Below are 13,506 nucleotides of genomic sequence, written 5' to 3' on the forward strand. Positions count from 1 at the left end.
GGAGGGGGGTGCAATGAGCAAATCTAATTCTGACCTCATTGAACGCATCCAGAAGAAAATGATGTCTATCTTCAAGCACCACTTTTGCCATTCTGGCAACCACAGTTGAGCCTTGTCAAATATACTTCAACTCGCACCTCTAGATTCAAGTCTTAATTAATCGCACCTTTTGTTCCTGTATAAGGTGGTCCATGACATTATACATTCCTTAAAGCTCGTTAAGTGCACCAGTACAAAGGCTCTCTAGCTGTTCCTGGGCACTACAATGAAAATTTGAACGATTGATTATTATCGTAGTATAAAATTGTGCTTTTTAAGTATCTACTAGTATACTATTTTAGTGCAGTAGCTTTTGTGCAATTAAAGAAAGGGCATGAATTAAGAAGAGAGAGAGAAAATGATAAATGAAAGGTAGGGAGGTTAGGAGGCACGATGGATGCTGACCTTGTTAGAGAAGGACGCCTGTGGCCGTCGTTCTGGCATGAATTAGGAAAGTGCAATAATATGCTATGTGCCTGATCATATGCATTGTGCTATTAATTTCTTCTGAGTTTTAATAATGGCTGGCTACTGTATGCAGTTTTGTGCAATAAAATATGCCACAGCAATTATTGCGTGCCTCGCAGAACAAATTGAATATATCTTTCTCAGTCAAGACATCATAGCAGGCTGAAAACAATAAACTGCAATTTTCCTTTTTGTGGTGACGAAGTGTATAAATTGTGAAAATAACCTGTTTATATATTTCTTATACTATGCAAATGAGCTGCTCCCATACATGCAAATAAGTGCTTCAATAGTACGACTTGGCAAAGGGCAACGAAAGACCCCTATTAAAACCCTCCAATTCTCAGGCTTGTATTATCTGGCGGTATGTCATTTCATTAATGTAAAGAAAGACAAACTTGACATGTGGAAACCAGTTACAATAGAACATGGCTCTTACACTGTGAAAATGTTTTGTAGCAATAAACTCAATGTGAAGGCCTCCAGATGCGGTGTTGATGCATCAAAACAACCTAGAATAATAGAGGTGCTCCATGGGCTAGATTTGGCAGAATCAAGAATTGGGGGGAGACAAGATACGAATTACATAAATTTTAGCTATTCTAGTTTTTTTTTTTTGTGAGTGCTACAGGTGTTTCAATTCTGTTTTGCTGATTTTCTCAAGCCACTTTTTCACGTTTCTCTCATGCACCAACAAGCATAATTATATTGACACGGATGCTTTATCTGTGTCCGGTTACCGTATTTCACCGGCTAAAAAATGTTAAAACGTTATCGCTCGGTGCAGGATGCGCCTGAACGTATCGGAAGTTTCGCGAATGTTATCGATGGTTCTGTCTGTTGTCGACGAACCTTGCTAATCTGATTGCATACGCGACACGAATTGTGTTGTAGTTTCTGGAAGGCGCGCGGGCACCAGCGAATAGGCTGTAACTTTCGACGACTGACGTATGCAAACCGACGCGCTTGACCCGCAGATGAGATTTTCTACGATTGCCGACATTGCTCGCCGCTATCGTTGCGATTGAGCCGGCACTATTTATTTACCGTCACTACTACGTGGCAATATTTCCAACACAGATTTTTTTTCAGTTATAACATTGCACGCCTAATTTTTACATAGTTGGCTGTGCAATAAGCTACCAAAAAATGAAATGGTACAACAGTTTTTGATATATGGCATCGTCGTGCAGGTGTTTGCAAAGCGATCTTGCAGACAGACGACGCGCGAGCGCTGATGTCGATATTTTGTACACCATTGTTACTTCAAAAATAAAAACGAACTGTTGCGGCAGGTGTATATTCATTATGCAAACGTGTTTTTTGTATCTAAAAGCACATACAGATCACAACCTTATTGTTTCAAGCTTAGTTTACAGCAGGCTGTTTTAGGCCGGACTTTGACGGATGAAGACGGAATAGTCCAGCAACAGTGCGCCGCAGCCGAGGAGCGAGCTTCGGCGCGCGTCGGAGCTTGTCTCCAGTGGTTGCGCGCCCTTTCCCTCCAGCCGAAGCGAAGCGACGCGTTCGCTTGCCAGCGCGCGCCGAAGCTTTCGGCGCGTGCCAGTGGTTGGGGCATAAAGCCCCTGCATCCACCCGCCACCGCGGCGGAAACGTGTATGGAGAGGCTTTAGACGAGCTTCCTGTTAGGCTGATAAATGAACTAGGACCAAAAAGTAAGGAAGCTCTGGTGAAAGCAGTGGGAAAAACTTTAAAAGATAGACGAATACCAGGCAATTGGCGACAAAGTAGAATGAATTTAATTTATAAAGGTAAGGGGGAGAAAGACAGAATTCACTCGTATAGACCGTTGACCATTACATCGGTAATATACAGGCTAGCAGTGCAGGTAATAAAATTAAAGCTTCAAGCATGGGCAGAGAATAATGGCATTTTGGGAGAGCTTCAGAATGGCTTCAGGATAGGTAGGCGTTTAGAGGATAACTTGTTTGTTCTTACTCAGTGTATTGAAATATCAAAAGTAGAAAGCAGACCGTTGTATGTGGCCTTTTTAGACATTACAGGAGCCTACGACAACGTAGACCGCAACATTTTGTGGGATATTCTGGAAGGGGAAGGCTTAGGTAACGATTGTCTACAGCTTTTGAGAGAGATTTACCTAGAAAATGCCGTTTGCGTTGAATGGGAAGGGATGAGGAGCGAGGAGAAAGTTCATATCAACAAGGGACTGAGGCAGGGGTGCCCTTTATCTCCGCTGCTGTTTATGATGTACATGGTGAGGATGGAGTGGGCGCTAGAAGGAAGTAATATCGGGTTTAATCTCTCATACAAACAGGCAGGTACAGTAGTAGAGCAGCAACTCCAGGTTTCTTTTTTATGCGGACGACACTGTGTTGCTAGCTAATAAGCAAAATGATTTGCAACGTCTGGCTAATATCTGTGCACAGGAAGGCAACAATTTAGGTTTGAAATTTAATATTAGAAAATCAGGCGTTATGGTATTCAATGAAAACAGTGAACAGGCAGTGGAGATACAGGGGCAAGAAATACCTCGGGTAGCAGAATATAAATACCTTAGTATATGGATAAGCGAACGCAATACATATATGGAAACACAGGAAAAAAACAATAACTGTGAAGCGGAAGAGAAATGCAGCCATAATGGAAGCACAGAGCGCTATGGGGATACAAGGTACGAAGTCCTCTGAGGTATGTGAAAAGGTGTAGTGGTTCCAGGACTTTTGGAAATGCAGTTTGCTTTAAATCAGGGGTACAATCAGAACTCGACAGGAACCAAAGGTCAGTGGGTCGCCTCGCATTGGGCGCTCACGGGAAGACTACAAATGAAGTTGTACAGGGTGATATGGGCTGGACTAGTTTTGAAGTGAGGGAAGCTCGCAGTAAAATTGAGTATAAAGAACGGCTGAGGAATATGGAAAAAAGTAAATGGGCTGAGAGAGTGTTGAGTTATCTGTACAGGAAAAACATTGATTCACAGTGGAGGAAAAGAACTAGGAAGCTTACCAGCAAGTATGCGGCCTGTATGGTGGGCAACACAGCAACAAAGAACGTGAAGCGGAAAGTCAGAGAAGTCGAAATAATTTCATGGGTGGCGGCAATGGAAAAGAAACCTGCCATGAGTAACTACTTAAGAGGAAAAAAAACAATTTATGATAACTCAAAGGGAAGCTCATTACTTTTCGAAGCGATATATAAGAAGGAAGAAGAAGCATGTGCTTGCTGCGGTAAAGCTAGGGAAACGACGGAGCATGTTTTATTAGAATGTGAAGACATCTTCCCAGCGGTCTATTTAGGCACCACTGGCCTCTTTGAAGCCCTTGGGTTCAGCAGGAGCAGTGGTAAAGCAAAAATGTCCGTAATAGACATTAGTAAGAGGCGATTGAAGGATTGGTGGAAGAAAAGTAGGGAAACGACAAAAGACGGAGACGTACAAAAGCACAGTTCGCTATAGGGGATCAGAAAATTTGGGCGTGGTAATTCATAGTGTTTTTTTTTTCATTGTTTAATCTAGGTAGGACATTAGGCAGTATAATAGCAAGATCTTGGTGGCGCAACCCACCGCGCCGTTCAAAAGGGGACGCTCACAACGTCCATCCATCCATCCCCCTCGGACTCGCTGACTGAGCTTGCTTCTCATCCCTCATCGGAAGCCAGAACGTGCTCGTTAATTGTAGACGAAATGTGCGTGAAACAGAGCTAGGCTACTTTACCATAAACAAAGGGACGCCTTCATCGGCGAAGACTATGGTGGGAGATATCCTAAGGAAACAACAAATGAGTCTTTGCTGGCCAACTCACTTCTGTGCTTCGTCCTCACCGGCCTTTCAGTTTCGTTCAAAATACCCGTGGCCTACTTCTTCACGAGAAATTGCACTGGCCGCGAGCTACACACGCTCATGCAACACGTCCTGAAGGAAGTTGAAGACATGGTATTTTTCGTTGTGCGTATTGTCACCGACAACCACAAGATCAATGTCTTAGCGTTCCAACTTCTATGCAATGGAAGCCCCATGCATTCTATTGAGCACCCAGGAACACCGAATCGAAAGCTTTTACTAGCATTCCATCAGTGCCACTTGGTCAAAAACGTGCGATCGCACTTTTTGTTGCGTAACATCGGAAAAGGCGTCGAAATAACGGCAAACCACTTGAAGAGCCTCTACAAAATGCAGCAAGGCAGCCCTGTTGAGCCAGTTCGATTTCTAACAAGAAAACACGTGTTCCCCACAAACATTGAAAAATCTTAACGTGAAAAGAGCAATTCAAGTTTTGTCTCCTGCCGTGACAGCTGCACTAAAGTTCCTGCAAGAGCAAGCGGGCCACACATGCGACGCAAGTTTCGCGGGTGTCGGACCGACGGTTGAATTTATGGACACCGTTCACCGCTGGTTCATGCTCCTGCACGTGAGCAATTGTACCCAGCACATACACCAGAACAATGCCGACCGCAAGCAGTTCGAGTCTACAAGCGATGAACGGCTAAACTGGCTTGAAACAAGCTTCCTCGACTACCTGGTCGATCTCAAAAGCCAGTGCCTGGCAAAGAACTTCTTAACCAAGGACACTTACGAAGGCCTGGTGTTGGCAACTCGTTTAAATGTTGACTGCATTTGATATCTTCTTGAAGAGATATGCTTTCACCTTGTTTAACGAGGAAAATGTCGTCTGACCCAATCGAGTCTTCTTCTGGCTGGTTAAGGAAGTCAGCAGGCTCAAATGATCAAACAGATGCCCGAGCTGTTCTCTCAGGTATTGAGAGGACTCCAAAGACTGGCATCGCGTCAGTGTCAAGTACGAGCAACGTAATGGCAGCAGAAGGCAACGATTGCTTGTCAACCCTGCCGCAAGAGAAAAACACAAGGGGAGGAACCAGCAAGCAATTCCCTGCAGATGCATGTGGAGAGCTCACAGAGCAACTCAAGAGAGAACAGCCTCTGCTTCCTACTCCAGATGTCGCAGCATTGGCTATAAAGTAACCTCTCAGTTGTACGAACGTCGGTTTATCGAATATTTCAGAATAACGAACTTTTTAAAAATCCCCGGCAGTTTCCTTATAGATTCTATGCAAAAATGTTTCACTTAAACGAATTTCGGAAGAGTGAATATTTCAGTTTAACGAACTCGCTCAGAGGACCAAGGCTTATTTTTACGATCAGTTCAACGAAGTTTTGCGCCATGCACTGCAGGCGCGACCGATGCCCGCCCTCATCAAACCGCCGCTCCAGCGGGAATGTAACGTCGCTGGCGCTACAGCGCCCCTAGGGCAAAGCGGCGGCGCGGAGAACGAACGGCAACGAGGGATAGTCTCCGAGATTGCCTGCACAAAATGAGCAAGCATGTAATCTCGGAGGCCATAAACAATGTAGCATCGCTGGCGCTTACAACGCCGCCAGAGCAAAGCGGCGATCTGTCACATAACAAACCACTTGGTTTGTTTGTTTTTTTCTGACTGGCTATTCGTGGCGTGGTCGTCCCGTCTCTTTCTTTCCAGTCTCGTCGGTTCCGCGTGAGCACGCAAACGACCCGCGTGGTGTGTTGAGCCTTCCAGTTTTAAGTAACAACGACAATTGACTTTTTGGACAGTTTTGTTACTTCCTGTGCTTTAAAAGTACAAGTGCAGAGGAAGATTACAGATTTCTTTTTCTAAGTGAGAAAGGCAGCATTATAACTGTTATGAACCTTGTACTTGTTGATATGTACAAATTACATTTCACACATTTCTAACACTATGCGTGCCATGTCTTTTGCTCCATGAATTGCACTTCAAACTTCTGACACTGTATGTCATGCCTTATGTTGGTCTAGTGAATATTCAGTTTAGTGAACTTTTAGTTAAGTGAACTATTTCCTTCGGTCCCTTGAAGTTCACTCAAGTGAGAGTTCACTGTAGTAGGCGGCTACTAGGCAAGAGCTGTACAAGAATTGAGATTATGTGGAGTGCGTCAGCCTGTTAACAAAGCCAAACACTTCGGAGCCCTCGCACCAAGGTGGACTCATCTACCCATCTGGACAACTTTTAGCGGCTCTCTACGCATTAGAGAAATTTATCAGCGTTGTTCTCGCAGAAGAAGGCACATGAATCACCCTTTGAAGGAGGCTATGAGCAGAGGCTGCAATACTCCGCGAGCGCCAAACCTTGATGTGCACGACGCCAGGATACGAATAGAACCTGCTGAAACTATTGCTGACAAAGTGTTTTTCCTATATTCACAAATTTTGCAATGAAGGCGATAGACAAACACGACTTGGCTTAGTGTTTGAATAAAAACAGCTGTCAGAAAAGACTCTCAAAATGTGAACTATGATATATCACACTTCGGCGCTTTCTGGTGAAGGGCTGACTCTCCACAACATGTTTTGTGTTGCTTACTTCCGATGCACATTGTCTAGAAACATCGATTCAACGAGCGATTTCGTTTTATAGTCCCACGTCAAATACGAACGCCAAACGTGTCTCCACGAGCGCGCGCCTAAGGAGCGTCGTCGCGTTGTCTGTTCTGGGACAGGATTGTTGGATGTTATGAGCGTCCCCTTTGGAACGAGGCGGTGGGTTGCGCCACCAATCTCTTGCTATTATACTGCCTAATGTCCTACCTAGGTTAAACCATAAAAAAGAAAAAAAGAACACTGAACTCCCACAACCAAATTTTCTGATCCCCTATTGCGAACAGTGCTTTTGTACGTCTGCGTTTTTGTCGTTTCCCTACTTTTCTTCCACCAATCCTCCAATCGCCTCTTACTAATGTCTATTACGGACATGTTTACTTTTCCACTGCTGTCGCTGAACCCAAGGGTTTCAAGGAGGCCAGTGGTGCCTAAATCGACCGCTGGGTAGACGTCTTCACGTTCTAATAAAACATGCTCCATAGTTTCCCTAGCTTGTCTTGTCTTGTGTCCCAGACAGTGGCGCATACCCACTATGGGGGATTGGCCAAGAAGCAGGCGGTTTTTCGTATGCTTAGCAGTAAAGCCAAACTAGATTTAAATTGTGGAGCGTGTACTGCAGCAAGCACATGCTTCTTCTTCCTTCTTATATCTCGCTTTATAGGTGCGTGTTCTAAGGCATACCGATATCGCTTCGAAAAGTAATGAGCTTCCCTTTGAGTTATCATAAATTGCATTTTTTTCCCTCTTAAGTAGTTACTAATGACAGGTTTCTTTTCCATTGCCGCCACCCATGAAATTATTTCGGCCTCTCTGACTTTCCACTTCACGTTTTTTGTTGCTGTGTTGCCCACCCTACAGGCCGCATACTTGCTGGTAAGCTTCCTAGTCCTTTTCCTCCACTGTGAATCAATGTTTTTCCTGTACAGATAACTCAACACTCTCCCAGCCCATTTACTTTCTTCCATATTCCTCAGTCGTTCTGCATACTCAATTTTACTGCGAGCTTCCCTCACTTCAGAACTAGTCCAGCCCATATCACTCTGCACAACTTCATTTTTAGTCTTCCCGTGAGCGCCCAATATGCGAGGCGACCCACTGACCTTTGGTTCCCATCGAGTCCTGATTGTACCCCTGATTTAAAGCAAACAACCGCATTTCCAAAAGTAAGTCCTGGAACCATTACACCTTTCCACATACCTCAGAGGACCTCGTACCTATTGTATCCCCATTACGCTCTGTGCTTCATTATGGCTGCATTTCTCTTCCCCTTCACAGTTATTGTTTTTTCCTGTGTTTCCATATATGTATTGCGTTCGTTTATCCATATACTAAGGTATTTGTATTCTGTTACCAGAGGTATTTCCTTGCCTTTTATCGCCATCTCTATTCACTGTTATCACTGAATACCATAACACCTGATTTTCCAACACTCAATTTCAAACCTAAATTGTTGCCTTCCTGTCCACAGATATTAGCCAGACATTGCAAATCACTCTGCTTGTTAGCTAGCAATATAATATTGTCCGCATAAAATAAACCTCGGAGCTGCTGCTCTACTACTGTAGCCGCTTGTTTGTATGAGAGATTAAAACCGTTATTTCTTCCTTCTAGCGACCTCTCCATTCTCACCATGTACATCATAAACAGCAGTCGGGATAAAGGGCACCCCTGCCTCAGTCCCTTGTTGATATGAAGTTTCTCCTCGCTCTTCGTCCCTTCCCATTCAACGCTAACAGTATTTCCTAGGTAAATCTCTCTCAAAATCTGTAGACAATCGTCATCTAAACCTTCCCTTTCCAGAATATTTCAGAAAATGTTGCGGTCTACGTTGTCATAGGCTCCTGTAATGTCTAAAAAGGCCACATATAACGGTCTGCTTTCTACTTTTGATATTTCACTACACTGAGTAAGAACAAATAAGTTATCATCTAAACGCCTACCTATTCTGAAGCCATTCTAAAGTTCTCGCAAAATGCCATTATTCTTTGCCCATGCTTGAAGGTTTAATTTGATTGCCGGTATTGCTAGCCTGCAGTGTATATTACCGATGTAATAGTGTACGGTCTATACGAGTGAATTCTGTCGTTCTCCCCCCTTACCTTTATAAGTTAAATTCATTCTACTTTGTCGCCAACTGTCTGGTATTCGTCTATCTTCTAAAGTGTTTTCCACTGCTTTCACCAGAGCTTCCTTACTTCTCGGTCCTAGTTCATTAATCAACCTAACGGGAACCTCGTTAGCACTGTGGCTGTGTGCTTAAGAGTTTTCTCTTCTGCTTTCTTCCAGTTGAAATTTGTCAGCACCAGCTCCTTTTCCATCTAAATCCTGTATGTGGGCATTCATGTCACCTAATAGGAAAATTTCAGCACCATTACCGAAACCCTTAATATCAGCGCTTATGCATTCCACTAACTCTTTTCTTCTTTGTGCAATTATTTCAGGTCCGCAAATACGTAACGCCCAGCGAAGTTGTTTTCCCACTCATTGTACCTGATAACCAAAGATGCTCTTGACATGTTGAATTTACTCTTTTCCATTTGGCTCCCTGATTGATGAGCATTCCGACTCCTCCTCCCTTTCTTTCTGACTTAGTTCTGTTGTACCCTTCCCAAACATAATTCTCAATCACTGGAGGCTCTTCTGAGTCTCTAAAGTGCGTTTCTGTCACCGCATACACTCTTATTTGTTCACTATTTAACTGCTCCTAAATCTCTGCCCACTTTTCCTTTCTGCCGTCCTGCATGTTTATGTAGCCTACATTGCATGGCGAGCTCTTTCTTGCTTTCCTCCTTTTCTGTTGTCGACGGCGATGCTCTTCTGAGGTTCCCTTAGGAGACCTTCTTCATTACTACCTACTCTGGCCTCCTGAGCGCCAGTGGGCCCCCTAAAAAAGCAACAGCACGACCACCAAGTCGCCAGCCCACTTCTCGTGCCAGCTTGTAATTGAAGTGGATCCCGTCTCGCTTAAAACTTCCATACCTTATTACTCCCCTGTTTATTTCGATAACTTCGAAGCCTTTCTCTCGGCTCATTTTCCATGTCGCCTCATTAGCAGCCACTACGGTTCTTTGTACGTGACTGTCACGTAAAGGCACACCCGGCACCATGCACACCGCGATCTGCACCTGAGAGGATAGCTCGCCCAAGTCGTCCACCCCCTTCACCAAGCGCTGGGCTAGTCCTGGCCCTTCCCTGTTTAGGACTTCATTTAGCCCACCTGCTACTATGACAAGGTTGCGCACGTGGGCACTTTCCGCGAGCTTTTCTTTTGCTCGCTTCATGACAGAACCCAGTGTCCGCCCTGGAAATGTCCTTACCGCCACTCCTTTGTCGCCTTTCACCCTCTGCACAATTGCTTTTGAGCACCCAGCCAGGTTAGAGTCGTCAGCGATAATCACCTATTTACTCTCTCCTACCTCGCCCTGCTTCCCTTTGACCTTTTCCGCGTGATTCGGACTCGAAAAGGGGCATTGTCCCCTGGGCTCCTGCTTTTTCCGCGTGGCGGCCTCAAGGTAGGTGCTGCTCTTTCCAGCTAACCCTTCATCACGCTGCATGGATTCCACGTATTTCGCTGACCCTCTCTCGCCTGTCGCGTCGGGGGTCTGCGTTCCATTGTCACGCACCTTTTCGTTCACAATGGCGGCCCTGTTCAACTTTTCCTCGGTTCCTTCAAGTCTCTTTTCAACTACCTTCCGTGCATCACGCTCCCTGTTTAGCTCATTTTTGAGCTCTTGCACCTGTTTGAGCTCTTCCTGGAAAGCCTCCATTTTCTGCAGCCTAGTATTGACATCACATTGTGTGCTGGTTGATTCAATGCCCTTTCAGGGTGTCTACCAAGTTGACATTTCCAAATTCCCTGAGTTTTCCAGGTTTTCCCTGAGCACCTTTGATACCACGTTGCCCGATGCTGTCACTCTCTAGTAAGCATGCTGAAACAAAAAAATGACTTAATCTAGTTTGAATAGTAAGGAGTAATATCTATTTTAATTAAAAAGAAAAAAAAAACAGAAGGAAGGTGTTAGAAAAATGCACAGAGAAAGAAATGGTAAAGCCCATTCCAAATTGAGTCGAACATTTTCAAATACGAATGAAAAGGAGATGCATACATAAGTAAATATTTTTTAATATCAGCAAAGGCGGCGGCACCTTTCCTTTCCCGTTAATTCCTCAGTGCGTCGGTCCTTTCTGTTCTCGTCCTCCTTCTACCACGCTTTCACCACATGGATCATCTGAAGCATCCTCTTGGTCAGTTGTACAGTCAACATTTGATTTTTCGGACTTCCGAGGGGCCGCAAAAAAAATTGAAAAAAAAAAAACGGACAGTCTGAAAAAAATTAATGCATGTCTTTAACTGCCTTTAAGGGCTAAAATTACCACAGGCACGTTTGAAAAAGCTCTGAAAGCCTGCCAGTACGCTTATTAGGCGTATCAGGGCTTGTACTGTGACAGGAGACAAGTGCACGTGACAAGTGACAGGAGACAGGTGCACGCATGTGTAATTAAGGAATACATACTGTGTCCCGTGACAATTGCCCCTTTCCCACGCTTGTTATGCTTCACCGCCTAACAATAATGTACTGAGGCGAAGCTAACTTTCAGAGACTGGCATTACGCAACGCGCTGTGCTCTGCGAGCTTCAAAGCTAATCGCGAGGATTACAAAGGCGGAGTCGGTGCCATTGATGATAGCGGCGAATTCTTTCAATGAAAAACACGGCACCGCACGGCAAGAAGCTTAATAGCGAACATAGAAGCAGCTAGGCCTAACGTTGCCGCGGTGTTGGTTACGGCTGCCAGCGGATCTGCCTGCGAGAGTGCCGGTTCGAGGCGGCGAGATAATCAAAATAGCGGCGGTGGCGGCTTTGATTAATGCCATTTCAGACCTGCAGTCAGGGCAATATACATTGAATATATGGAGTACGTGGTCGGTCGTTAACTACTCTGGCAATACATCGTGCCGAGGACACGGTGTCAATGACGATTCGTTGCGATCAGTGGCGTAGCTAGGTCGCCTGGCACCCGGGGCCCATAGGTCTTCTGTCACCCCCCTCCCCCCCCCCCCGGCTGTAGTCGAGGAAGGCAAGGATATCGACAATTTCCGGGTTTCAGCACCAGTACAGCCGCCTTCGATACCGCGCACGTCCCCTAGGTCCCCCTCTCCTTCGCTTTCTTTCCCAGAGATCGCGAATGCCGCAGGTATTGGCGGCGAGGAGTTAGGCAGTCGCAATCTATCGGAAGCGCCTCGCTGGCGTAGTAAGAGGGATCACGCGGCGCGCTCCTCATAGGTTTTGTTGTCAGCGCTCGCTGAAAACACCACGCGCGAGCTCTCCCGGACATTTCTGTAAGTACTTTCGAAGCGAGAGAAGGTTTTTACTGACTAAATTATAATCTTGGGCAAACTGAAAGCACAGAATTGTTTGCAGACGCTATCTCTTTACCGAATACGTACAGTGAACGCCACTGTGCGCGGTCGCAGCGATGGAGTCCCCCGAACCGGCTTCATGCGTGAAAGGTAGGCAAACGCTGAGAGCAAACTATGTGAAATATGTTCTTATAGTGTTTGTATAACTAAATTGAACGTAATAGAATGAAGCCTCAATGCAGCGATCGCACAGTTTCGCAGTGACCGACTGCGCGTCTGCATGCTTGTCCGCGCACTGTTTCGCTTTCTCCGCGTGAGCGTGTTCGCACCCTGCCATAAGCTTCAGGCCGCAGAATATGAGCATTTCACAGTATACAAGCAACCATTGTTGCGTGAGCGCTATCAGAGCTGTTCAAAAATAATTTCATTGTAGAGACTTCGACGCCTACGGGGACTGTGATGTGCCGTCGCGACGATTCAATCATTTTTTTTTTTAATTCTTGGACGTTTCAATATTATTTCTCGGGTTGCATCGCACTATATGTTTATCGGTGTTCTCAGCGTGCGATCTCCCAATGCTGCTTTTTTTTTTTGTAATCCAGTGCATTATTTCATAACACAAACATGACCATATGCCATGCTTTCTTTATGTCGCTCCCTTTCCACTCCAGCGAACTTGCCAGTATCTATAGCATCGACAAGTTCATAGACCAAACCTTCATGACATTAGTCGGGCAGCGGACTCAGGAGAGCATCTCAGTGCGCGTTTTTAGAACATCGCAGACCCGGCGTCGTAGCAGAAATCTTCCTCGCGTCTGTGCTTGCTGCATATCCGAGTTGTAGCCGATGACTGTTTGCCGGTTTTATGTTTGGCGAGCCAAGCTTCACGCAGCTTCTTGTCCTGCGGCTACGTATGAATAAGGCTCACACCGGGCTCCGTTGCGTACGTCCGGCACCGAGCAGTAGCCTACCATGTTGCGCGCCTTCAAAGGTAGCCACTACCTATTGTAGTGCTTTCAATCGTTGTAAAGGAGACACTCGAAGCGGGAAAATCTCGCCACTAAATGAGGACTGCAGCGTACGAGGGAACTTAAACTGTCGTTTCCAGCTCGCTTCGGCGCTCCCGAAGCAGCCGACGCGGCCGCTATGTCCACGTGATCCCTAATAGCACGTCACGCCGACGGTGGCGCCAGTTTTCCAGTGGTGCAGCCCGAGGCCAGTACACGCTGTTTTTTCCTGCGCCAAATAACACAGGGTGCTGCACTGATA

At 45.6% G+C, this 13,506-nt stretch overlaps 1 protein-coding gene across 2 annotated transcripts in view; it reads left to right on the plus strand.

Annotated features, from left to right (window-relative positions):
- The window catches only part of LOC142584650 (uncharacterized), a 138,472-nt gene that overhangs the window by 114,457 nt on the left and 10,509 nt on the right, over positions 1-13,506 (plus strand). The gene's annotated exons all lie outside the window — the stretch shown is intronic.

The sequence above is a fragment of the Dermacentor variabilis genome, chromosome 6 (genome assembly GCF_050947875.1).
Source record: "Dermacentor variabilis isolate Ectoservices chromosome 6, ASM5094787v1, whole genome shotgun sequence".
Classification (NCBI taxonomy): Eukaryota; Metazoa; Arthropoda; class Arachnida; order Ixodida; family Ixodidae; genus Dermacentor; species Dermacentor variabilis.